Raw genomic sequence first — 24,383 nt, 5'->3', positions numbered from 1 at the left:
TATAGAGACTGAAAAGTCCAGACCCAGAAGAGTCAGTGATTTAGTTCCTGCCCAAGTCTGAAGACAGAAGAACAATGTTCCATCTTGAAGACAGTCAAGACCAATGTTCCAGCTTGGAGACAGTCAAGACCAATGTTCCAGCTTGAAGACAGTCAGGCAGAGGGCAAGAATTCTTTCTTACTCAGCCCTTTGTTCTATTCAGGCTGTCAGTGGATTGGATGAGTCCCACCCACACTGGGGAGGGCAATCTGCTTTACTCAGTTTACCTATTCAGATGTTAATCTTATCCAGAAACACCCTCACAGACACATCCAGAATAATGTTTAACCAAATGTCTGGGCTCTCCATGGCCCAGTCAAGGTGACACATAAAATTAACCACCACACATACTTTGTGTACATATGGATTCATAAGAAGCACAACTTTCTGAAGATTAAAAAATAGGAAAATGCCCTTAGTCACACCCATGGAGCCTGCACTTGACAAGAGGATAATCCTTAACATGAAAAGGCGCTGTTACAGCCTTTCTATCACTCTTTGGAGACCTTGCCTCTATTCTCTAGAATCACACAGTCCTCTAGTCTTCTGACCTGAAACAGTCCTCCTCAGTGAGGCGATCAGGTGTGATCCCAGCCTGTAATGCATTGTAGCTTTTAACTATTCAGCCAGAGTTTCTGATTCAGCACATTTTAATCAATTTTATTTGCTAAAATCAAGGAGATGTCATCTGTAGTAATCCCAGCTGACCTCCCAATGTCAGGCTGGTAAAAATATTAATGTCAGCTCCCTGCTGCCTGGCAGAGACAACACCCAGCTTGACAAGCAAACAAATGTGTGCTGGGGGCTAGTGAACCCATATTAATGAATAGCTTCATCAGTGAAAGCTACCCTCAAGGCAGAGCTGCCACAGGCTGAAGCCTCACTAGAGGCTCAGATGCCTTTCTGGTGAGATCCTGTTGTCCATCAACATCAGTTAGATGTGTCTGCCTAGACAATCTCCATCCTCAATAATGTGCTCCAGGTTGGGTGCTAGGATCACCCACACAGCTCGTAACTTTTTCTATTCTCCCAGCCAAGGTGTCCTCCTCTTACTATCTGTCAGTTACTTCCAGCTGTGACAGTTCCCCCTGAGGACACAAAGCAATTCCAAATAGGAGTAAAGGGTTATTTCTAGGGGTCACAGTCTTATGATCCCTGGCTTCATTCAGCCCAAGAGAATGTTTCTTTGGTCACATTGTTTGGCTTCTGCAGTTCTTACAAGACAATTACCAGGTGGAGATTGTGTGGCTCACAAAACAAGCAGTTCAGCACCTTCCATCTTACTCATGTCCCTCTATGAGTATTTATGCTTCTTATCTGGCCACTGCAGGCTCTGAGTTTGTAGCTCCTGATTTAAATGGAGCCATGATGGAGTGAATCATGTATTAACATCCTAATGTCACAGACACACGTCTTTTATCCAGGACAGTGCTGGGCAGCTCCACAGCCAGCCTCTGGACTCCTACTTCAGTGCTCATTGCTTAGACCCCTCCAATTCCATCTCTCCACCCTTAGTCTTTTTTTTTAATTGAGGCATAATTGACATACAACATAATGTTTGTTTCAGGTGTACAACATAATAATTCGATATTTGTATATATTGCGAAATGATCACCACAGTAAGTCTAGTTAACAACCGTCACCATACAGAATTTTTTTCTTGTGATGAGAATTTTTAAGATCTACCCTCTTGGCAATCTTCAAGTATACAATACAGTATTGTTAACTATGATCACCATGCTGTACATTACATCCCCAGGACTTTTTTATTTTATACCTGGAAGTTTGTACCTTTGGACCCCCTTCATCTGTTTCACTCACCCACCCCCATCCCCGCCTCTGGCAACCACCAATCTGTTCTCTGTATCTATGACTTGGTTTGTTTGTTTTTTTAGATTCCACATGTAAGTGAGATTATATAGTATTTGTCTTTCTCTGTCTGACTTACTTCATTTAACATAATGCCTTTCAGGTTCATCCATCTTGTCACAAATGACAAGATTTCCTTCTTTTTATGGGTGAATAATATTCTATTATTCTTTAATCATTCTTTAATTCTTCATCCCTCAATAGACACTTAGGTTTCTTCTGTCTTGACTATTGTGAATAGTGTTGCAATGAACATGAGCTGTATATATCTTTTCAAATTAATGTTTTAATTTTGGAGGAGGATAAATACCCCAAAGTTGAATTGTTAGATCATATGGTAATTCTATTTTTAATTTTTTTTTTTTTTGCAGTATGCGGGCCTCTCACTGTTGTGGCCTCTCCCATTGCAGAGCACAGGCTCCAGACGCGCAGGCCCAGTGACCATGGCTCATGGGCCCAGCCGCTCTGCGGCATGTGGGATCCTCCCGGACCGGGGCACAAACCTGCGTCCCCTGCATCGGCAGGCGGACTCTCAACCACTGCGCCACCAGGGAAGCCCTATTTTTAATATTTTGAGAAGCCTCCATACTGTTTTCCATAGTGGTTGCACAGATTTATATTCCCACACACAATAGACAAGGTTTTCTTTTCTCCACATCCTCACCAATACTTGTAATTTATTGTCTTTTTGATAATAGCCATTCTGGCAGGTGTGAAGTGATATCTCATTGTGGTTTTGATTTGCATTTTCCTGATAATTAGTGATGTTGAGCACCTTTTCATGTATCTGTTGGCCATCTGTAGGTCTTTGGAAAAATGTCTATTCACATCTCTGCCCATTGCTTATTTTTTTGCTATTGAGTTGTATGAGTGTTTTATATTTTTTGGATATTAACTCCTTAACAGATACATGATTTGCAAATATCTTCTCCCATTTGGTAGGTTGCCTTTGCATTTTGTTGATGGTTTCCTTTGCTGTGCAGAAGTTTTTTAGTTTGATGAAGTCCCATTTGTTTGTTTATTTTTGCTTTTGTTTCCTATGCTTTTGGTGTCATATAAAAAAAATCATCACCAGGACCAATGTCAAGAAGCTTACTGTCTATGTTTTCTTCTAGGAGTTTTATGGTTTCAGGTCTTACGTCCAAGTCTTTAATCGATTTTCAGTTCATTTTTATGTATGGTGTAAAATAGTAGTCCAATTTCATTCTTTTGCATGTGGCTGTCCAGTTTTTCCAACACCATTTATTAAAGAGACTGTTCTTTCCCAGCTGTATATTCTTGGCTCCTTTGTCAAAAATTAATTAATTAATGTATTAGTTTATTTCTGGGTTTTCTATTCTGTTCCATTGATCTATGTGTCTGTTTTTATGCCAGTATCACACTATTTTGATTACTAGAGCTTTGTAATATAGTGTGGAAACAGGTAGCATGATATCTCCAACTTTGTTCTTGTTTCTCAAGGTTGCTTTGGCTATTTGGGGTCTTTTGTGGTTCTGTACAAATTTTAGGATTGTTTGTACTATTTCTGTGAAAAATGCCATTTGAATTTTGATAGAGATTGCATTGAATCTTTAGATCACTTTGGGTAGTGTGGACATTTTAACAATACTAAGTCTTCAAATCTATTAGCACAAAATATCTTCCCATTTATTTGTATCTTCTTCAGTTTCTTTCATCAGTGTCTTATAGTTTTCAGTGTACAGGTTTTTCATCTCCTTGGTTAAATTTATTTCTAGGTATTTTATTCTTTTTGGTGCAATTGTAAATGAGATTGTTTTCTTAATTGCTCTTTCTGATAGCTTGTTAATAGTATATAGAAATGTAACAGATTTCTGTGTATTGATTTTGTATCCTGCAACTTTACTGAATTCATGTATTAGGTCTAACAGTTTTTTGGTGGAGTTTTTAGGGTCTTCTATATATAATACCATTTAATCTGAAAATAGTGTTTTACTTCTTTCCAATTTGGATGCCTTTTATTTCTTTTTTAAATTAATTTTTATTGGAGTAGAGTTGCTTTACAATGTTGTGTTAGTTTCTGCTGCACAGCAAAGTGAATCAGTTATACATATACATATATACTCTTTTTTAGATTCCCTTCCCATTTAGGTCACCACAGAGAATTGAGTAGAGTTCCCTGTGGTATACAGTAGGTTCTCATTAGTTTTCCATTTCATATAAGGTAGTGTATATATATTAATCCTAATCTCCCATTACATCCCACCCCCACTCCCCCCTTGGTAATCATACGTTTGTTTTCTACATCTGTGATCCTATTTCTGCTTTGCAAATAAGTTCATCTGTACCATTTTTCTAGATTCCACATATAAGTGATATAATACAATATTTGTCTTTCTCCTTCTGACTTATATATATGTATATATGTCAGATTCTAGGTCCATCCACATCTCTACAAATGACCCAGTTTCATTCCTTTTTATGTCTGAGTAATATTCAATGGTATACATGTACCACTTCTTTATCCATTCCTCTGTAGATGGGCATTTAGGTTGCTTCCATGTCCTGGCAACTGTAAATAGTGCTGCAATGAACAACCGGGTGCATGCGTCTTTTTGAATTATAGTATTCTCTGTGGATATTCCCAGGAGTGGAATTGCTGGATCATATGGTAGTTCTATCTTTAGTTTTTAAAGGAATCTCCATACTGTTCTCCATAGCGGCCGTACCCATTTACATACCCACCAGCAGTGTAGGAGGGTTTCCTTTTTGCCACACCCTATCCAGCATTTATTGTTTGTAGACTTTTTGATGATGGCCATTCTGACCCCAGTGTGACATGATACCTCATTGTAGTTTTGATTTGTTTTTCTCTAATAATTAGTGATGTTGAGCATGTTTTCATGTGTTTTTTGTCCATCTGCCTGTCTTCCTTGGAGAAATGTCTGTTTAGAACTTCGGCCCATTTTTTTGATTGGGTTGTTGTTGTTGTTGTTGTTTTAATATTGAGCTGCATGAGTTGTTTGTATATTTTGGAGATTAATCCCTTGTCAGTTGCTTCATTTCCAAATATTTTCTTCCATTCTGAGGGTTGTCTTTTCATTTTGTTTATGGTTTTCTTTGCTGTGCAAAAGCTTTTAAGTTTCATTAGGTCCCATTTGTTTGTTTTTGTTTTTATTTTCATTACTCTAGGAGGTGGATCCAAAAAGATCTTGCTGCAATTTATGTCAAAGGGTGTTCTGCCTATGTTTTCCTGTGAGGCTTTATAGTATCCAGCCTTACACTTAGGTCTTTAATCCATTTTGAGTTTATTTTTCTGTATGGTGTTAGAGAATGTTCTAATTTCATTCTTTTACATGTAGCTGTCCAGTTTTCCCAGCACCACTTATTGAAGATATTGTCTTCTCCATTGCATATTCTTGGCTCCTTTGTCACAGATAATGTGACCATAGATGCATGGGCTTATCTCTGGACTTTCTATCCTGTTCCATTGATCTATATTTCTGTTTTTGTGCCAGTACCATACTGTTTTGATGATTGTAGCTTTGTAGTATAGTCTGAAATCAGGGAGTATAACTCCTCCAGCTCCTTTTTCTTTTTCAAGATTGCTTAGGCCATTTGGGGTTTTTGTGTTTCTGTACAAATAACAACATTTTTGTTCTAATTCTGTGAAAAATGCCATTGGTAAGTAGGTATGGGTTGCATTGAATCTGTAGATTGCTTTGGGTAGTACAGTCATTTTCAAAATATTAATTCTTCCAATCCAAAACATGGTATATCTCTCCATCTGTTTGTATCATCTTTAATTTCTTTCATCAGTGTCTTATAGTTTTCTGCATACAGATCTTTTGCCTCCTTAGGTAGGTTTATTCCTAGGTATTATATTCTTTTTGCTGCAATGGTGAATGGGATTGTTTCCTTAATTTCTCTTTCTGATCTTTCATTGTTAGTATATAGGAATGCAAGAGATTTCTGTGTATTAATTTTGTATCCAGCAACTTTACCAAATTCATTGATGAGCTCTAGTAGTTTTCTGGTAGCATCTTTAGGATTCTCTATGTATAGTATCATGTCATCTGCAAAGGCTGACAGTTTTACTTCTTCTTTTCCAATTTGGATTCTTTTTATTTCTTTTTCTTCTTTGGTAGCTGTGGCTAGGACTTCCAAAAGTATGTTGAATAAAAGTGGTGAGGGTGGACATCCTTGTCTTGTTCCTGATCTTAGAGGAAATGCTTTCAGCTTGTCACCATTGAATATGATGTTAGCTGTAGGTTTGTCATATATGGTCTTTATTATGTTGAAGTAGTTTCCCTCTAAGCCCATTTTCTGAAGAGTTTTTATCATAAGTGTGTGTAGAATTTTGTAAAAATGTTTTTCTGCATCTATTGAGATGATCATATGGTTTGTACTCTTCAATTTGTTGATGCAGTGTACCACACTGATCGATTTGCATACACTGACGAATCCTTGCATCCCTGGGATAAACCTCACTTGATCAGGGTGTATGATTCTTTTAATTGTTGTGTATAATTCTTTAATTGTTGTTGGATTCGGTTTGGGAGTATTTTCTTGAGGATTTCTGTGTCTATGTTCATCAGTGATATTGGCCGGTAATTTCCTTTTTTTATGATATCTTTGTCTGGTTTTGTTATCAGGGCAATGGTGGCCTCATAGAATGAGCTTGGGAGTGTTCCTTCCTCTGCAATATTTTGGAAGAGTTTCAGAAGGGTAACTGTTAACTCTCCTCTAAATGTTTGCTAGAATTCACCTGTGAAGTCACCTTGTCCTGGACTTTTGTTTGTTGGGAGTTTTTAATCACAGTTTCAATTTCATTACTTGTGATTGGTCTGTTCATATTTTCTATTTCTTCCTCGTTAAGTCTTGGAAGGTTGTACCTTACTAGTAATTTGTCCATTTCTTCTAGGTTGTCCATTTTATTGGCACATAGTTGATTGTAGCAGTCTCTTAATGATCCTTTGTAATTCTGTGGTGTTCATTGTAACTTCTCTTTTTTCATTTCTAATTTTATTGATTTGAGTCCTCTCCATTGTTTTCCTGATGAGTCCGACTAAAGGTTTATCAATTTTGTTTATCTTCTCAAAGAACCAGCTTTTAGTTTCATTGAACTTTGCTATTGTTTTCTTCATCTCTATTTCATTTATTTCTGCTCTGATTGCTATGGTTTCTTGCCTTCTACTAACTTTGGGTTTTGTTTGTTCTTCTTTCTCTAGGTTCTTGGTTGTAGGTTGTAGGTTTTCCCCTTTCATAACTTTAAATATGTACTGCAGGTCAGAAGGGAGTGGCAGTACATATTTAAAGTTATGAAAGGGGAAAACCTACAACCAAGATACTCTACCCAGCAAGGCTCTCATTCAGATTCAATGGAGAAATCAAAAGCTTTACAGACAAGCAAAAGATAAGAGAATTCAACACCATCAAAGCAACCCTACAGCAAATGCTAAAGGAACTTCTCTAGGCAGGGGAAAAAGAAAAAAATAAACCACAACTAGAAGCAAGAAAATCAGAAATGGGAAAGCTCACCGGTAAAGACAAACAAACAGTAAAAGCAGGAAATCATCCATACACAAATATGATATCAAAACAAGCAACATTGAGGAGAGAAGAGTACAAATGCAGGAAACGGGAATTGCATTTGTATATATATATAGACTGCTTTTTAAAAACCTCCTGGGAAATGCAAACCAACAAAACTACAATAGATACACATGCATAAATGAAAAAGCAACCCAGACACAACACTAAGATGGTCATCAGACCACAAGAGAAGAGAACAAGAGGAAGGGGAAAAAAGACCTACAAAAACAAACCCAAAACAATGCAGAGTTCTGCTGAAAAACCAGCGGATAACCTTATGGTGATTCCCTTGTATGTTATTGGTTGCTTTTCCCTTGTTGCTTTTACTATTTTTTCTTTGTATTTAATTTTTGTTAGTATGATTAATATGTGTCTTTATGTGTTCCTCCTGATCCTGTTGGGACTCTGTGCACTTCCTGGACTTGGGTGACTATTTCCTTTCCCATGTTTGGGAAGTTTTCAACTATAATCTCTTCACATGTTTTCTCAGGCCCCTTCTCTTTCTCTTCTTCTTTTGGGACCCCTATAATTCGAATGTTGGCATTTTTAATGTTGTCCCAGAGGTCTCTGAGACTGTCCTTATTTCTTTTCATTCTTTTTTCTTTATTCTGTTCCACAGCAGTGATTTCCACCATTCTGTCTTCCAGCTCACTTATCAATTCTTCTGCCTCAGTTATTGCATTATTGATTCCTTATAGAGTATTTTTCATTTCAGTTATTGTATTTTTCATCTCTGTTTGTTCTTTAGTTCTTCTGGGTCTTTGTTAAACATTCCTTGCATCTTCTCAATCCGAGTCTCCATTCTTTTTCCAAGATCTTGGTTCATCTTTATTATCATTACTCTGAATTCTTTTTCAGGTAGATTGCCTTCTCCTCTTCATTTAGTTGTTATTATAGGTTTTAATCTTGCTCCTTTGTCCACAACAAATTTCTCTGCCGTCTCATTTTGTCTAACTTATTGTGTTTGTGGTCTCCTTTCTGCAGGCTGCAGGATCATAGCTCCTCTTCCTTCTGGTGTCTGCCCCAGGTGGGTGAGGTGGGTATTGAGCGGGGCCTCCCCTTTGCTCTGTGGTTGCCACCTCCCTGTCAGGGGCATCATGTACTCCCTAGTTGTTGAAGTAAATGTCCCAAGGTCTGTTTCTTAGCTATGTTTCTGATCTGCAGTGTGAAGTAGGTGGGATTGATAGAGTTTCTTCAGCAGTAATTTTACTGTGGTAACCTGAATTGAAGCTTATGAGATGCTCAAGCTCATTTCCTCTTACCTCTTCACACAACACACTTCAGCAAACAGTAGCTCCCATTCAAAGAAAGGAGAAGTTGGGGACAACTGCAGCAGTGGAGGAGGTGGTGACCTCTTCGGTCAGGCTGGTGGCAGAGAAGGGAATGGCTAGCCTCAGCCTTGAATCACAGCAAAAGGAAACAGCACACCAATAAGAAGGCAGTGAGGAAGACCTCATAAAACTCCTATTTCTTTTTTTTTTCCTTGCCTAATTGGTCTGGCAGGACTTCCAGTACTGTGTTGACTAATAGTGGTACGAGTGGGCATCCTTTTCTTCTTCCTGATCTTAGAGAAAAAGTTTACAGCTTTTTAACCTTGATTGTGACATTAGCTATGGGCTTGTCACATATGACCTTTATTATGTTGAGGTACATACCCTCTATACCCACTTTTTTGAGAGTTTTTATCATGAATGGATGTTGAATTATGTCAAATGCTTTTTATGTATCTATTAAATGATTATATGATTTTTATCCTTCATTTTGTTAATGTGATGTATATAATTGATTCATTTTTGGATGTTAAAACCACTCTTGCAGCCCCAGAATAAATGAATAAATCCCACTTGATTATGGTATATGATCCTTTTAATGTATTGTAGAATTTGGTTTGTTAATATTTTGTTTGGGATTTTTGCATCTAAGTTCATCAGGGATATTGTCTGCTCTTAGTCATAAGTGGTGACCCCAGCATGATTCCTTACATTGGAAATGAGGAAGAGCCAAGCTAGTCCCATGCAAGAGAGGAACAAACCCAAGCAGCTTCTTTTCAACTCTCCAAGGGCAGAGCTAATTCTTACCTTGCTCCAAAGAGAAATGTGGTTTTAAAAGAGAAGAATCATTTGAAAAATCTAGCAGTTCATGCAGTGAGTCTGATGTCATGCTGACCACAGTGTGTGAAATGGCCTAATGAGTGTGTGACATGTGATGCAGTGGCCTCCCTGCAAGGATGATGGGCTCCTCAATGGATCAACTTCATCCTTAGATTCCCCCTACAGCCAAAGTGCACAGCTGCAGCCATCAGCTTTGCCCATGCAGCCCCCTAGATGCAGCCTGTTTGTACAAACTGAACACTAAACAGAGAACTCGGTACTGCAGAGGCATGGCAAAGGTCTGCTGCCTCCTAAACAACTAAAGTGTAAAGTCTCATGGGGTGGATGCCTTTTGTTTAACAAAACTAGCCAGTGGAACGAAACTCTCATCAGCTAGAAACTTAAGCAAAAAGTCCATCCAGCAGTCTTGTTGCCCAGGACTTTCCTGTAATTAGAGAGGGATGGAGAGGATGAAATGATCTGGGTGGAGGGATTCTCAGACCCAGGACTGAGGGTCAAACGAAAGGCAGAGACATGTGACATTTTCACACAGCTTTGGGAAGACAGGGAGAAAGGAGAGAAAGAGAAAGAAAGAGGAGGTCAGAGGGCGAGGCAAGAATAAAAGAGGGAAGGGGAAAGGAGAAAGTGACCCAAAGGACACCAGGAAACGTGCATGCCTGCCCTGCCTGAGGTCCAAACTCGCCAACCCTATCGACCACTGGCCTACTGATGCGGCTCCCAGGGACCTCTGTCAGGAGCACAGTCTGTGGAGTCAGAGCTGGGGCAAGTCACTGAATCTCTCTTTGTCTCCATTTCCTTGCTTCTATCTCAAGGGCAATAATAATAATAACATGTACCTCCTATCATGATTATGAGATTCATTGAAGTGGTGTATGTTACATGTTTAGCACAGGGACTGGCTTACACTTAAATGCATAAGAACTGCCAACCCTCACCAATGCTGTCTGTCAGATGTGAGATAAAGCCTGGTGTTCCTGGAGTCCTCCACTCTTGCTGGGATGCAGCTCCCTCGGGAAAGTTGGTGTTTCCAGTGCCGGTGTTTGGCACCCCTGAACAAATGGCACACAAGCTCAGGCTGCTTTCCCACATCTGTGTGCAAACCCCCCAGCAATTGCTCTCTATAACGAGGTAGAGGGGCTGGGGTGGAAAGGCCAGAGACCAGAGACTGTGAATCCTGCCCCTTTCCCCCAGTAAAGCCTGCTTTGCACCTGAACCTGCTGGTGACAGGGTGGTTAATGCTTCCTGCCAGGCAGGACAGCTCACTGATCTCTTGCTCTTTTCCTTGAGGTTAGAAGGGGAGCAGAGGTCCTGCTCCCTAGAGGCACTCTGGGAGGAAGACTGGACCCTGGGTCTCCCTGCCCTGCCTGTTTCCCTTTCCTAAATGCTGACACAGAGCCACAGGATGTCCAGGCATGAAGGGATGTCACAGGCTGGGACAGGGCAGTCATCCTACAGGTAATCATTGTGAAATCTGGAGCCTTGATGCCATGTGAGACCCAAGGCTTTCTGCATAACTCTTGCAGAATACATGGGAGGCAAGGATAATGTCTGAGGTTGACGTTCCCCTCATCGAGATGGTGGATGCAGAGGCCTGCCAGGGTTAGGTTTAAGTTGATTTAAAGAAAATAAGAATTGTTATACTTATTGTGAGCTTGCAGTTGTGAACTATGGTTCATAGTGTTACACATCCAACAACTAATGACTCCAATAGCCCTCTCCCTCCACAGCCATCTTCAGTCCAACATAGTAGGGGCCAGGGCCACCTAGCTCATCTCCCCACTTCCTCTTTCTCTCCTCCAACCCATTCTCCATGTAACAGCCACAGTGGTACTTAAGAATGCATATCTGATTGTGCCTCTCCCCTGATAAGAACACGGAGGTCCACCGCTGCTCACCTGGCTCAGAGACCCTCCACTGTCAGCCCTACCTGAAACCCTCCCTCTCCTCTCACCCCTTCCACCTCCTCCTCCTCTGCTCCTGCTCCAGCTGTCATCATCATCCTCATCATTATCATTGCCGACATTTAGTGAGTTCTCACCACGTGCCAGGTACTCTTCTACATATTGCATCACCTCGTTTAGTCTCCACCACTTATGAGTATCTTCCATTATCATCTTCATTGTGCTGATGAGCACACCGAGGCACAGGAAAGTTAAATTACTTGTCAGGGGTTACCCAGCCAGGAGTCCCAAATCTGTTCCTTACCCACCTTAGTAAATGGCACCACCAGGCACCCAGCACCTCAAGCCAGAAACCCAGGAAACCCATCCTTGATCTGTTTCTTCCCATCACACTCCACATGTCCTCCAACAGCAAGGCCTGTAGGTACTACCTTCAAAATGCCTCAAACCCACACACTTCTCCCTTTCCACTGCCCACCAGGCTGATCCAAGCAACCATCACTTCTCACCAGAATGACTCCAATAGCTTCCTCACTGGCTTGCCTGCTCTAACTCATGCCCTTCATGCATTTCATCTCCCTCTTTCTTTCTTTCCTTCCTTTTTTCCCTCCTCATTTTCTCCTTCCTTGTTTTTTCCTGGCTTCCTTCTTTTCTCCCTTCCTCCCTCCAATCCTTTATTCTTTCTTTCTTTCTGTTTTAAGATGTATATTTTATTATTATTCAGGTACGTGAGGCCAACATATCTGACGATTGCCATTAAAAGAAGAACCTAGGGGTAAGACAGGAATAAAGACACAGACCTACTAGAGAATGGACTTGAGGATATGGGGAGGGGGAAGGGTAAGCTGTGACAAAGCGAGAGAGAGGCATGGACATATATACACTACCAAAAGTAAAATAGATAGCTAGTGGGAAGCAGCCGCATAGCACAGGGAGATCAGCTCGGTGCTCTGTGACCACCTAGAGGGGTGGGATAGGGAGGATGGGAGGGAGGGAGATGCAAGAGGGAAGAGATATGGGAACATATGTATATATATAACTGATTCACTTTGTTATAAAGCAGAAACTAACACACCATTGTAAAGCAATTATACTCCAATAAAGATGTAAAAATAATAATAATAATAATAACAATCGGTTACATTTCCCAAGAGGAGAGGGCATGTCATACCATGCAGGGCCACACGGGGAAGCAGTAATGTCAGTCAGGAGGCAGGGTGAGCGAGGGAATAATGTGAACAAGAGCCTTTATTGTGAACTCCATGGAAAAGAACAGAAGAGGCAGGGGAAGCAGGTTTGGGGTTGGCTAGTTTTAATAATTTTGGTGGGCTCTGGAGTGTAGAGGCTGTCCCTAGTTTCCTGGAAGCTGGTCCTGGGTGATGAGGAGAGGGTGATGGTGGCCCAGAATATGAAAGTCTGATAGAGGAGGAGGTTGGGCTCTGGACTGAGGAATTGGCAGTCTCTCCAGGGTCAGCAAAACCCCCAAAAATCAAAGTATCAGAAATATAGAAAATGTAGAAAATTTAAAAGTCTTGAGGGCTTCCCTGGTGGCACAGTGGTTGAGAGTCCTCCTGCCGATGCAGGGGACACGGGTTCGTGCCCTGGTCAGGGAAGATCCCACATGCCGTGAAGCAGCTGGGCCCATGAGCCATGGCCGCTGAGCCCGCGCATCCGGAGCCTGTGCTCCGCAACAGGAGAGGCCACAACAGTGAGAGGCCCACGTATCGCAAAAAAAAAAAAAAAAAAAAAAAAGTCTTGATTAATACTCTTTCCTTTCTTCCTTTCTTCTTTCCTTTATTTTTTGTTTCAGAGCTTTTTAAATGCAAATAACCTTCCCCAGGTACAGTTGAAGCCCATGCTCTACCCTTCCACTACAAAATTGCTTTCTTTCTCCATAAAAATATCCAGATGTTTTTAAAGTTTGCATAAATTATGTCATAGTATATGATATAAATGTGTGTGTAGAGAGTCTCCAAAATATACCTGAGAGTACCAAAAGACAAAAATAGAGAGAATATGAGTAAAACAATGTTTCACTGGAGAGAGTTTTCCAAAATTGAAGAAAGTGCATCTTGAAGGAACAGCAGCATAAACAAAAATAAATCCACACCTGGACACCTCATCGTGAAGCCAGAGGGCATCACAGGCAGGGAGAAATATTTTAAAGGGCATCTGAAGGTAAATATTAACCATAAATGGGTGACCATTGATCAGAGACTGCTGACTAGTCTGGAAATATTTACCATAGAAGGTGTGATAATGTCAGCATAGACATAAAGGACACCTTAACGTCAGCTTAGAATTCTATGCCCAACTAAACTTTCCAGACCTTTGCTTAAAAAGGAAAAACAAAAAACTGCTGAAGGATATGCTTCAACCCAAGGAAACATGAATCTAGAGAGAAGACCAGGAAGGGAAAAACAGTAGTGAACATAAAAATTGATAAGACTATGTATGATGGTTAATTGCATGTGTCAACTTGACTGAATCCTGGGGTGTCCAGATATGAGGTTAAACATGATTTCTGGGTGTGTCTGTGAGGGTGTTTCTGGATGAGATTAACATTTGAATATTAGACTGAGTGGCCCACACTGGGGAGGGGTGGGCCTCATCCAATCCATCGAGGGCCTGAATAGAACTAATAGGCAGAGGAGGGGAGAGTGTGCACTCTCTGATTGATTGCTTGAGCTGGGACATCAGTCTTCTCCTGCTCTCAGGCTTGGGGCTTATACTACTGGCTCCCCCGTTCTCAGACCGGGCTTTCCTAGGCCTCCAGCTTGCAGACTGCAGAACGTGGGATTTCTCTGCCTTCTTTACCGTGTGAGTCAGTTCCTTATAATGAATACCTAGATGTAGATCTAGATGTGGCTACAGATATGTATCCTATTGGTTCTGTTTCTCTGGAGAACACTGACTAGTATAATATGTTTAATTTATCAGTGACTGTTTAAAAAATCTATTTCTCCTAAATTAGGAAAAGATAAAACTAAAACATGGACAAGGGGAAGGGATATTCCATGAAGAGTTAAAGCACATTAAGGTCTGTTTAACAAGAGGATGAAAATACACAAAATAGCTTCAGAAAATTTATAGAAATAAAGAACAGGTGAGTGCTTCCCAATTTTCACCATATAAGCCATGTTTTAAAAAACATCCTTGTACGTGTGTTCATGTTTTGGAGACACAGATTCCAGTCACATTCACAGTGAGGTTTGCCTATATAGGACCACACAGTATGTGAGTATATCTAGTCATCAGCAACAAAACATCCTTAGGGATTTAGTGTTTTCTGCTCTCTGTAAAATATACCTTCCATGGGGAAAATTAGATGCACGCTAATTAAGGGCACTCCTAAATTGGATCCCTCCTGAATGCATAGGTTCTATGGCAATGGTCAGAAACATCAGACAACAAGGTCCTACTGTATGGAACATAGGATTATATTCAATATCCTATAATAAACCATAATGGAAAAGAATATAAAAAAATAATGCATATATATATATATATACACACACACACATATACATATACATATATAACTGAATCACTTTGCTGTACAGCAGAAATTAACACAACATTGTAAATCAACTATTCAATTAAAAAAAAGAAATGTCAGCCTAGTGGTTATATATGGCCCACAGAGAAATTTTGTTTAGCTCATTCAATTTAATCTTTAAAAAAAATATTTGCCAACACATAAAACAAAGGAAATTCCACATAGAAATCCATCTTGCCATCTTCCCTTGGAAAACTGTGCTATTATATTTAGCAACCCTGATTCCCTGAGAGCCACCGGCCACAGGGCAAGGCTGACTGAAGCCAACCATGGGGAAGGACTTGCATGCTCTTCTTTGTTTCAATCCATTTCTTAGCAGACAGGCCCAGAGGGTATCTGAGTGCGCCAGTGCTGTGAGGTCTATTGTATTCATAACCATTTTTATTTGACTATTTCCAAGCCTCCTCTCTGGATCTAGTTACTGTAAAGCAATGGATAAGAGCTGCTATTCTCTCTTCTTTGGGAAGAAGTTCACCATCTGCATGGTCTTTGTGGACACTCCCCATTCCGGGAGCGAACACCTGCTTGGAACACACCGCCTCCCGCCCCCCACCCCCTGGCCCCCGCCACAGTTACATTGTGTTCTATGGCAGCTACGGGGCCCACATTCTCCCCCAGGGCTGAGAGAGACACTTCACTTTTCTGAAAATTACTGACTCACTTTGTTCAACCTTTGGGGGCTGGGTTAATATTAGAAAACAAACCTGATCTGAGCTGGGTGGCACTGATGTCTCTTTGTTATAGCTGCCAACCCTGGGGGACTCGGAACTAGGGAACTGACTGGGGTTCAAAGGTAGCAGACCTGAGGCATTGCGGGGGGGTGACTGTCCAAGTTTATTCATTCATACAGGAAGTATTGTTTATGGGTATCTAGTGTGTGCCAGGAATATAGCAGTGACCAAGAACACCCTGGTTCCTGCCCCATCGCTACCCCCCACCCCCATTCCGCAGCTCACAGTCGATTAGGGGACACAGACAATGAGCAAGTAAGCAAATCAGTTTCCCCTGCCCTCTGTAGCAGGTTCCAGGCTTCTTAGGTGCATTATGGTATCTACACCCCCCCAACCCCCCCAACACACACCCCAGAACAGTGCTTGGCACTTAATAAGGGCTCAAGAAAGATCTGCTGAGCAATGAGATAATACCCACCCTTCCACAGGCACACCTGACCTCTTAGGAGATGGTCTTGAGGCCAGGCGGCCTGGAATGGGCATGGGTGTGAAAGAAGCCCCCAATCTAGCCATGGCTGGCAAAGGCCTGGGAGGTCAAATGTCCAAGGCCAGAGGAGGGGTCTATATGGGCCCAAATGGGAAGAGACCTGCTATTCTATAGGGGATGACACACCCCTGCCCTTTGAAAATCAGATGTAAGTTGTAAGTTCCAGGTTCAGAATCGGGTTGGCAGTGAGACCCAGATAGGTTCAGCAACTTGCCCCAGGGATACCCAGCCAGGGGAGGGACTAATCCCAGATGTTCTGTTACGAGTCACCACATGAACCTGGGGCAAGTCACTTCTCCAGCTCCTCCATTTTCTCATCTGTAAAATGGGACCGTATAGTCAGACACCAAAATCCATCACCCCCCAACATTTTATTCTGAACATCTTCAAATATGGAAAAGTGGAAGAAATAGGATAAATACCCACCACCTAGATTCAACCATCAGCATCCTACTCTACTAGCTTAATCACACATCTGTGCATCTATCCATCCATCAAATCCATCTCAGTTTTTGATGCATTGCAGCCATCTGTTTATCTCCCCCGAACACATCATTAAGCTGGTAATCCTAACTAACTCTTCGCTTTGATAAACACTCTGACAACTGTTAATACCAACCCCTGGGCCAGCCGCTGACTCTCATTTAAACCTCAATTCTAACTTTTTTGTGTGGAGAAACCAGTACGGGGAGGGTAAGAAACCGGATCAATGTCACACAGCCGGGGAGTCAAACCCAGCTCTGTTTGTCCCGAGTCCAGACGTTATGAAGGCCATGGAAAGGATGAAATGGGACGAGGCACATAGAAGCTCTTATGGGACAGGGACAGAGCAGCATCCAGATGTGAGAAATTAGGACGGGAGAAGATGCACCCACCTTTTCTCATCTACCAAATACGCTACACCTCTGTGCTCAGCTGGGCTCTGGACACAGGGTCCTTGCCTGCCAATATGGAACTTAATCCCATATAGGTCATGATATTTTCTCTCTCCTAACATAGGTCTGGGCAGGAGACAGACACCTCACAAATACTTGCTGAATGAGCTTGGATTTCTGGACCCCTCATCTCAACGTTTAATGGACTGTTTTAATTATAACCGTGCAGCTGAAAAGGAACAGCAGGAAACCCATTTGCTGTGGAAAGTCCAGGACACTGGAGAATTAACCTGCCCTCTCCCAGGGGCTGTGATGCCTTGTTCCACTTTTAGCCCACCGGCTCCAAGTCCCCCTGGTCCTCCCAACCCTCCAGCCCAGAAACCTCCCCTCTCCCACCCCCAGTACCAGCGCATTTTCTAACCCCTCCAATTTCTAGTCCTTCCCCACCCCACCCTCAGCTCTCCCAACCAGATCCTAATACCCTTTATCTCTGACTCCTACACCTCCTACCCGTCCAACAGCCCAGTTCCTACCCTGAGGGAGCCTGACCAGAGCCTGGCCTGATTCCCGGTTCTCTACAGAGGCGTGGTTTTCCTTTTGCTCCCTCCCTCCCTCCCTCCCTCCCTTTCTTTCTTAACAAGTTGTTTGTGCCTCTGAAAGTCAAAAGAACGGCCTTCGCGGCTCCTCCCTCGCGCCCGCAACTGCAAAGTCTAAAACTTGGCCAACCCAAGTTCTGTTTCTTGATCTGGCAAGATGTTTCCACGGGTGTTTTTCGTTTTCAGTTGAGCAGCACGCTTAGGATCCGTGCACTTTTCTGGAGGCATGTAACACTTCAATAACAAGAAGGAACAAAGCAAGAAAAAGCCTGGCCCAAAACACCCCTGCTGGTCCCTCCACTTCTCGTTCAATCCGACTTCAGGGGAAAGTTTTCATCAAAGACCTCTCCAGGATCCGAATTCTAGCCGCCAGGAGGGGAAAAATAGGAGGACTAGGAGAGCACTGCCTCCGGAGCGACCTGCGCCCTCTGACCGCGCCCTTTAAACATGGCTCGTACAGGGCCTTCCTGGTGGCGCAGTGGTTGAGAGTCCGCCTGCCGATGCAGGGGATGCGGGTTCGTGCCCCGGTCTGGGAGGATCCCATATGCCGTGGAGCGGCTGGGCCCGTGAGCCATGGCCGCTGGGCCTGCGCGTCCGGAGCCTGTGCTCCGCAATGGGAGAGGCCACAGCAGTGAGAGGCCCGCATACCGCAAAAAAAAAAAAAAAAAAAAAAAACATGGCTCGTACAGCGGGACAGTGCTACTCCAGCACGCAGCTACGCTGGCTCGCCTGGAGCGCCAAGACCGCGAGCGGCGGCAAATCAGGCAGCTACAAGCCCACCCCGACCTTGGGTCCTCAGAGCGGCAAGTGCGGGGGGCGGGGCCTAGACTCCCGTTGGCCCACGCCGGGGGCGGGGCCACATCTCCGTCCCGCCCCCATCCCCGCCTAGTTAAATAGGCTTCGCGCCGGCCCGGGGAATTATTCATCGTGGGGCGGGCCTGGGTTTGTTTACACGCTGCCATTGGCTGGATTTGAATCGGCCCGACTGCGGGCCGGCCGCGGGGCGGGGCGCCAGAGGGCCCCGGCCTGCGCCTGACAGCTTCAGCTAGGCAACCCACATAAGACGCACCGCCCAAGCAGTGGAACCCTGGAGATGGGGATACTCTAAGTGGAGGCTGGCAGTGGGGGCGGGCAGGTTGAGGCTTCCGCAGGTTTCTTGATAAATGCTAACCAAGGGGGTAGGGAACATTGTTTCTGTTTGCATAAAAAAGTGGTAAGGATAAACAAGCCCGAAAACAACCTAGCTGTCCATGGATAAGGGGACTCATTAAATAAGCTGTGGTCTGGCCCACAGGGGGACATGAACTAACCGTAAAATGAGGAAGTAATACATGAACCGACGCGTAATAAGCTATGAATTCAGTTAAGGGGGAAAGGCAATGAAGGAAGAAGAGTGTATAATAATTTAAGGGGGAGGTGAGAAAATCTAAGCTGCTGCTTGTTAAATGCACAGAATATCTTCGAAAGCAGAAACAAACTGGTAACTGCAGCGTCTGTGGGGAGGGAGACCGGGGTGCGTGGAGGGTGGATCTATTTGGACCTTTGTAAAGTTAGAAACTTGTAAACAAATACTAAGTTCTGAGAACTCTCCCTTTTCATCCACGTACCTCGAAGCAACGGCCCCTAGGAAAATTCTTGACTTGGCTATAGAGGCCATGGACCCCCGACCTGCGCCCCCTACAACCCACAGTGGTATTTGGGGAATTGAGCTGCTTCACGTACTCAGGACCAACAGAAATCCAGATTCAATGAAGAGTGGCTTTATTTATTAGTAATCACTGCAGGATTTAACATCCCAACGGAGAGGGAGGGGCCGCTTCCTGAGAGATGCTAAGTGGGGGATGAGGAGGAGAAACCAGCCAGGCCCTCTTAGGAGAGAGAAGAGAAAGTCAAAACTAGGAGAGGCCCCTTTAAGAAGGGAAGCCTGCCTCCTCCGGACAATGACGCTAGCGGAATTGACCTGCAGAAGGGAGAGTTGTCCGGGTTTTGACTTTTACTATTCCTCTCTGTTCCGGGAGATCTGGAGCAGAGAATGAGAACGACTTCCTGCAGCTGAGATTTGACCTGTTACGGATCTTACTTGTTAAGACTTCCTGTGTGTAAGTTCGCTACAGGGTTTGTGAAACATTGTTTTTAGATGGCTGGGAAAGTCACCCAGGCCTGGAGTGAAAACTTGACCGGCTACGAGATGTTCTAAGTTAACGCCTACCAGAGCGGGAGCTGCCGACCCAGGTACATAGATAAACTCGGTGAATGCCCAGAAAGATCCTAGCAGCTTCTAACAGCCCCCCGTTTTACGCCTGTGGAAACTGAGGCACAGAGAGTTATAGAATTGCCCACATCAGGCGTCACAGGGATTCGGACCCAGGCAGCCCTTCTCCAAAGTTCATACTTTTTTTTTTTTTTTTTTTTTTTGCGGTACGCGGGCCTCTCACTGTTGTGGCCTCTCCCGCCGCGGAGCACAGGCTCCGGACGTGCAGGCTCAGCTGCCATGGCTCACGGGCCTAACCGCTCCGAGGCATGTGGGATCTTCCGAGACCGGGGCACGAACCCGTGTCCCCTGCATCGGGCAGGCAGACTCTCAACCACTGCGCCACCAGGGAAGCCCCAAAGTTCATACTTTTAACCACCATATGACACTTGCCCCTAAAAACTTTTTTGTCTTTTGATGCATTGTTTTAAAAGCTATAAGAAGCTTAATGCAGATTTTTTTTGAATCTTTGAATTTTATTTATTTTTTTATACAGCAGGTTCTTATTAGTTATCTATTTTATATATAGTAGTGTGTATATGTTAATCCCAGACTACTAATTTATCCCTACCCCCCTCCCCTTTCTCCTTTGGTAACCATAAGTTTGTTTTCTATGTCCGTGAATCTCTTTCTGTTTTGTAAATAAGTTCATTTGTATTTCTTTTTTTCTTTTTAGATTCCACATATAAGCGATATCATATGATATTTGTCTTTGTCTGACTTACTTCACTTAGTATGATAATCTCCTGGTCCATCCATGTTGCTGCAAATGGCATTATTTCATTCTTTTTTATGGCTGAGTAATATTCTTGTGGGTTTTTTTTTTTTAATAAAAGAATTTCTGATGGTGTTTCCTAAAATTCTGTATCAGGGCAAGCTTTTAAATTTTATTTTATTTTTTCACCCTCCAGCTTTTTAATTTTTTTAAGTACCTTTCACGAGGAAATGTTCTGCCCTCAGCCCTCCTACTCCTCTCACCATTAAATAATTCCCTGATCGTTACTAGATAATCATCAGGCACACTTCTAAGCTCATTGAATTGTTACAACAACCAAGAAGTCGAAATAGTTAGCGGTCTCATTTCACAGATGAAAAAACCGAGGCACAGAGAAGTTAAATAACTGGCCCAAGGTCCCACATCTCTCTCCAGAAAAAGAAGAGGAAGGGGGCTTCCCTGGTGGCGCAGTGGTTGAGAGTCCGCCTGCCGATGCAGGTGATGCGGGTTCGTGCCCCGGTTTGGGAGTATCCCACATGCCGCGGGGCGGCTGGGCCCGTGAGCCATGGCCGCTGAGCCTGCGCGTCCGGAGCCTGTGCTCCGCAGCGGGAGAAGCCACAACAGTGAGAGGCCCACATACCGCAAAAAAAAATAAATAAATAAAATAAAATAAAGAAGAGGAAGACCAAGAATGGGTAGGTCATGGTGGGAGAGAGAGGAAGGCCTCCAGAGTTGCTGAGAGACAGGAAAAAATGGGAATTAAGATAAGCCAGTGGATAAACAACAAGGTCCTACTGTATAGCCAAAGGAACTATATCCAATATTGTGTAATAAGCCATAACGGAAACAAGTATGAAAAAGAGTTTATATATATATATATATATATATATATGAGTCACTTTATCACTTTACTGTACAGCAGAAATTAATACAACATTGTAAATCAACTATTCTTCAATAAAATAAATTTTAAAAAATTTTTTTAAAAAGGGTAGGCAGTGGACTGGTGAATATGGGGAAAATGGCTTTAGCAAGGTGGTAGGAGCTGAGGTCAGTTTGCAAAAGGTAGTGAGAAAATGACCAAGAAGCACATAAAAAGATGTTCAAGGTTATTAGTTATTCGGGAAATGCAAGTCAAAACCATGAGAGGCCACTTCGCCCTTGCTAGAATGGCCATAATCCAAAAAAGGGACAATACCAAGTGTTAGGAAGGATGTGGGGAAATCAGAATCCTCACACACTGCTGGTGGGTAAAGGGGCCACCAATATGGACAACAGTTTGCTGTTTCCTCCATAAGTTGCACCTGGAATTACTACATGGCCACACCTATGTGTATACCCAGAATAGTTGAAAACAGGTGTTCAAACAATAACTTGTACATGAATGTTCCCAGCAGCATTATTCACAATAGCCAGAAGGTGGAAACAACCCAGATGTCCACCAGCAGATGAATGAATCAACAAAATGTGGTCTATCCACACAATGGAATATTATTCAGCCACAAAAAGGAACGGATCCATGCTATGACATGGAACCTCGAAAACATGATGCTAAGTGTAAGAAACTAGATCCAAAAGGCCACATATTGGGTGAGTCCATTATATGAACTGTCCAGAAGAGGCAAATCCATAGAGACAGAAAGCAGAGGTGGCCAGGGCCTGGGGGGAGGGGGGAGTGGCTAGTAACTGCTAGATGGGCATAGGGTTTCCTTTGGGGGTGATGGGAAATTTCGAGAATTAGATAGTGGTGTTGGTGGTACAACACTGTGAATGTGCTTAATGCCACTGAATTGTACATTTTAAATGGTGACAACAGTCAATTTCAGGACACAAAAATTGTTTTTAAATTTTAAATGGTGAGAAAGCAGTGGCGTTAAGCACACGATTTTAAAAATAATACACATGGCAGTGTATACGAGGAGAGGATCCAAATACAGCTAGGGAGGGGCTGGTGGAGGAAAATAATGGAGGGAGATCTGGGGACATGGCAGTGGAGAGGGGTCCAGTCAATGTACCTGCTCTGGAGTGGTTCCTGAGAGCCTAGGGCAGAACTTGTGGAGATCTCACAAGTCTCTGGAGGATACAGACCCACCCCCAGGGTAGACAGGGCTGTGGTGGGGGAAGGTGGGGGATTGTGGAAGCCCAGAGCAGGCACCTGACCCAGCCTGCAGTTCAGGAAGGCTTCCTGGAGGAGGAGAAGGGTAAAGAGGAGTCTGATAGGAAAGGTCAGACGGGGAGGAATGTGGATTTTCCGGGTGCAAAGTAGAAAGGGGGCCTGGAAATTGTAAAGCACAGATCAACCTTGACACTCCCCTGATTGAAACCCTCCTAAGGCTCCCTAGTGCCCTTGGGGGTAGTCCACAGTCCGGAACAGCTTGGCCTCAGTTTATTCAGCACACCCTGTCTGAGCACCTGCTCCATGCCCCGCCCTGCGCGGGCAGTGCTAGGGAAACAGCGGGGAAGAGCCAGGCCCAGCCCTGCCTTCATGGGACTCACACCCCAGTGCGGGAGACAGACATAAAACAAATCATTTCGCGGTGTGACAGATATTAGCCTGACGGCTGCTATGGGAGGTCAGGTGGAGTTAACTCAGCCCACCGGGGTTTCCCCACTTCTATTATTCCTAAAGGTCTATTTCACAACTTTTGCCGAGTACTGCCTCTATTGTCTGTACCTTGGAAATGTGTTCTCTCATAAACAACAAGTTCCTCCTGTATAGCACAGGGAACTATATTCAGTATCCTGTGATAAACCATAATGGAAAAGAATATGAAAAAATATATATGTATCACCAAATCACTTTGCTGTACAGTAGAAATCAACACAACATTGTAAATCAACTATACTTCAATAAAATAAAATAAAATTTGTTCCTTCAACCAACTTTTTTTCTTCCTTTGATGGGTTCCCCTGGGGCTACCTTAGGCTGATCCCAGGGAACAATAGTCATGAAGTCACAGGTGTGAAGGGCCAGTTCCTTTTTTCCCCAACGTGCTTTAAAATAAATGCATAACAATTAAAATGTCACCTGGAGGGCTTCCCTGGTGGCACAGTGGTTGAGAGTCCGCCTGCCGATGCAGGGGACATGGGTTCGTGCCCCGGTCTGGGAAGATCCCACATGCCACGGAGCGGCTGGGCCCATGAGCCATGGCCGCTGAGCCTGCACGTCCGGAGCCTGTGCTCCGCAATGGGAGAGGCCACAACAGTGAGAGGCCCGTGTACAGGAAAAAAAAAAAAAGTCACCTGGAAATCATCCCAAATGCTACTTTGGGAACCCGGTGACTTAGACTCTGGGGATTAAGGGACAACATCGTGAAGGAAGTCAGTTGTAAGCTAAGACTTGCAAGATAAATAGAGTTAGTCAGACAAGGTTGGAGGGGAAGGGCAGGTGCAAAGCCCCAGAGGTGGCAGTGGCAGGGAAAGAAGGCAGGTTGGGCTGCTGGAGTCTTGAGAGCTTGGCTGAGAGAGGCTTAGGGACTGGGTGACCTTACACCGGGGATTTGGGGTTTGATCCCAAAAGCCATACACAGTCATTGAAGGGTTTGTTGTCACTGTCGTTATTACTTTTAACTGCTATGCAATTCACATACCATAAAACTTATTCATGTAAAGTGGACCATTCCATGGTTTATTGTATATTCACAAGGCTGTGCAACCATCACCACTATCTAGTTCCAGAACATCTTCATCACCCCA

General features: G+C 43.4%; 1 protein-coding gene across 1 annotated transcript in view; it reads left to right on the top strand.

Moving 5' to 3' along the window:
• Positions 1 to 16,674: 16,674 nt before the first annotated feature.
• Positions 16,675 to 24,383, top strand: part of LOC308605471 (zinc finger protein 541-like) — a gene marked incomplete at its 3' end in the record, with an annotated part of 31,773 nt that continues 24,064 nt past the window's right edge. The window contains exon 1 of the mRNA XM_081215520.1: positions 16,675 to 18,404. The remainder of the gene's footprint in view (positions 18,405 to 24,383) is intronic.

Source organism: Mesoplodon bidens (genome assembly GCF_964165515.1).
Source record: "Mesoplodon bidens genome assembly, chromosome: 18".
NCBI lineage: Eukaryota > Metazoa > Chordata > Mammalia > Artiodactyla > Ziphiidae > Mesoplodon > Mesoplodon bidens.
This window is presented reverse-complemented; position numbering and strand designations above follow the sequence as displayed.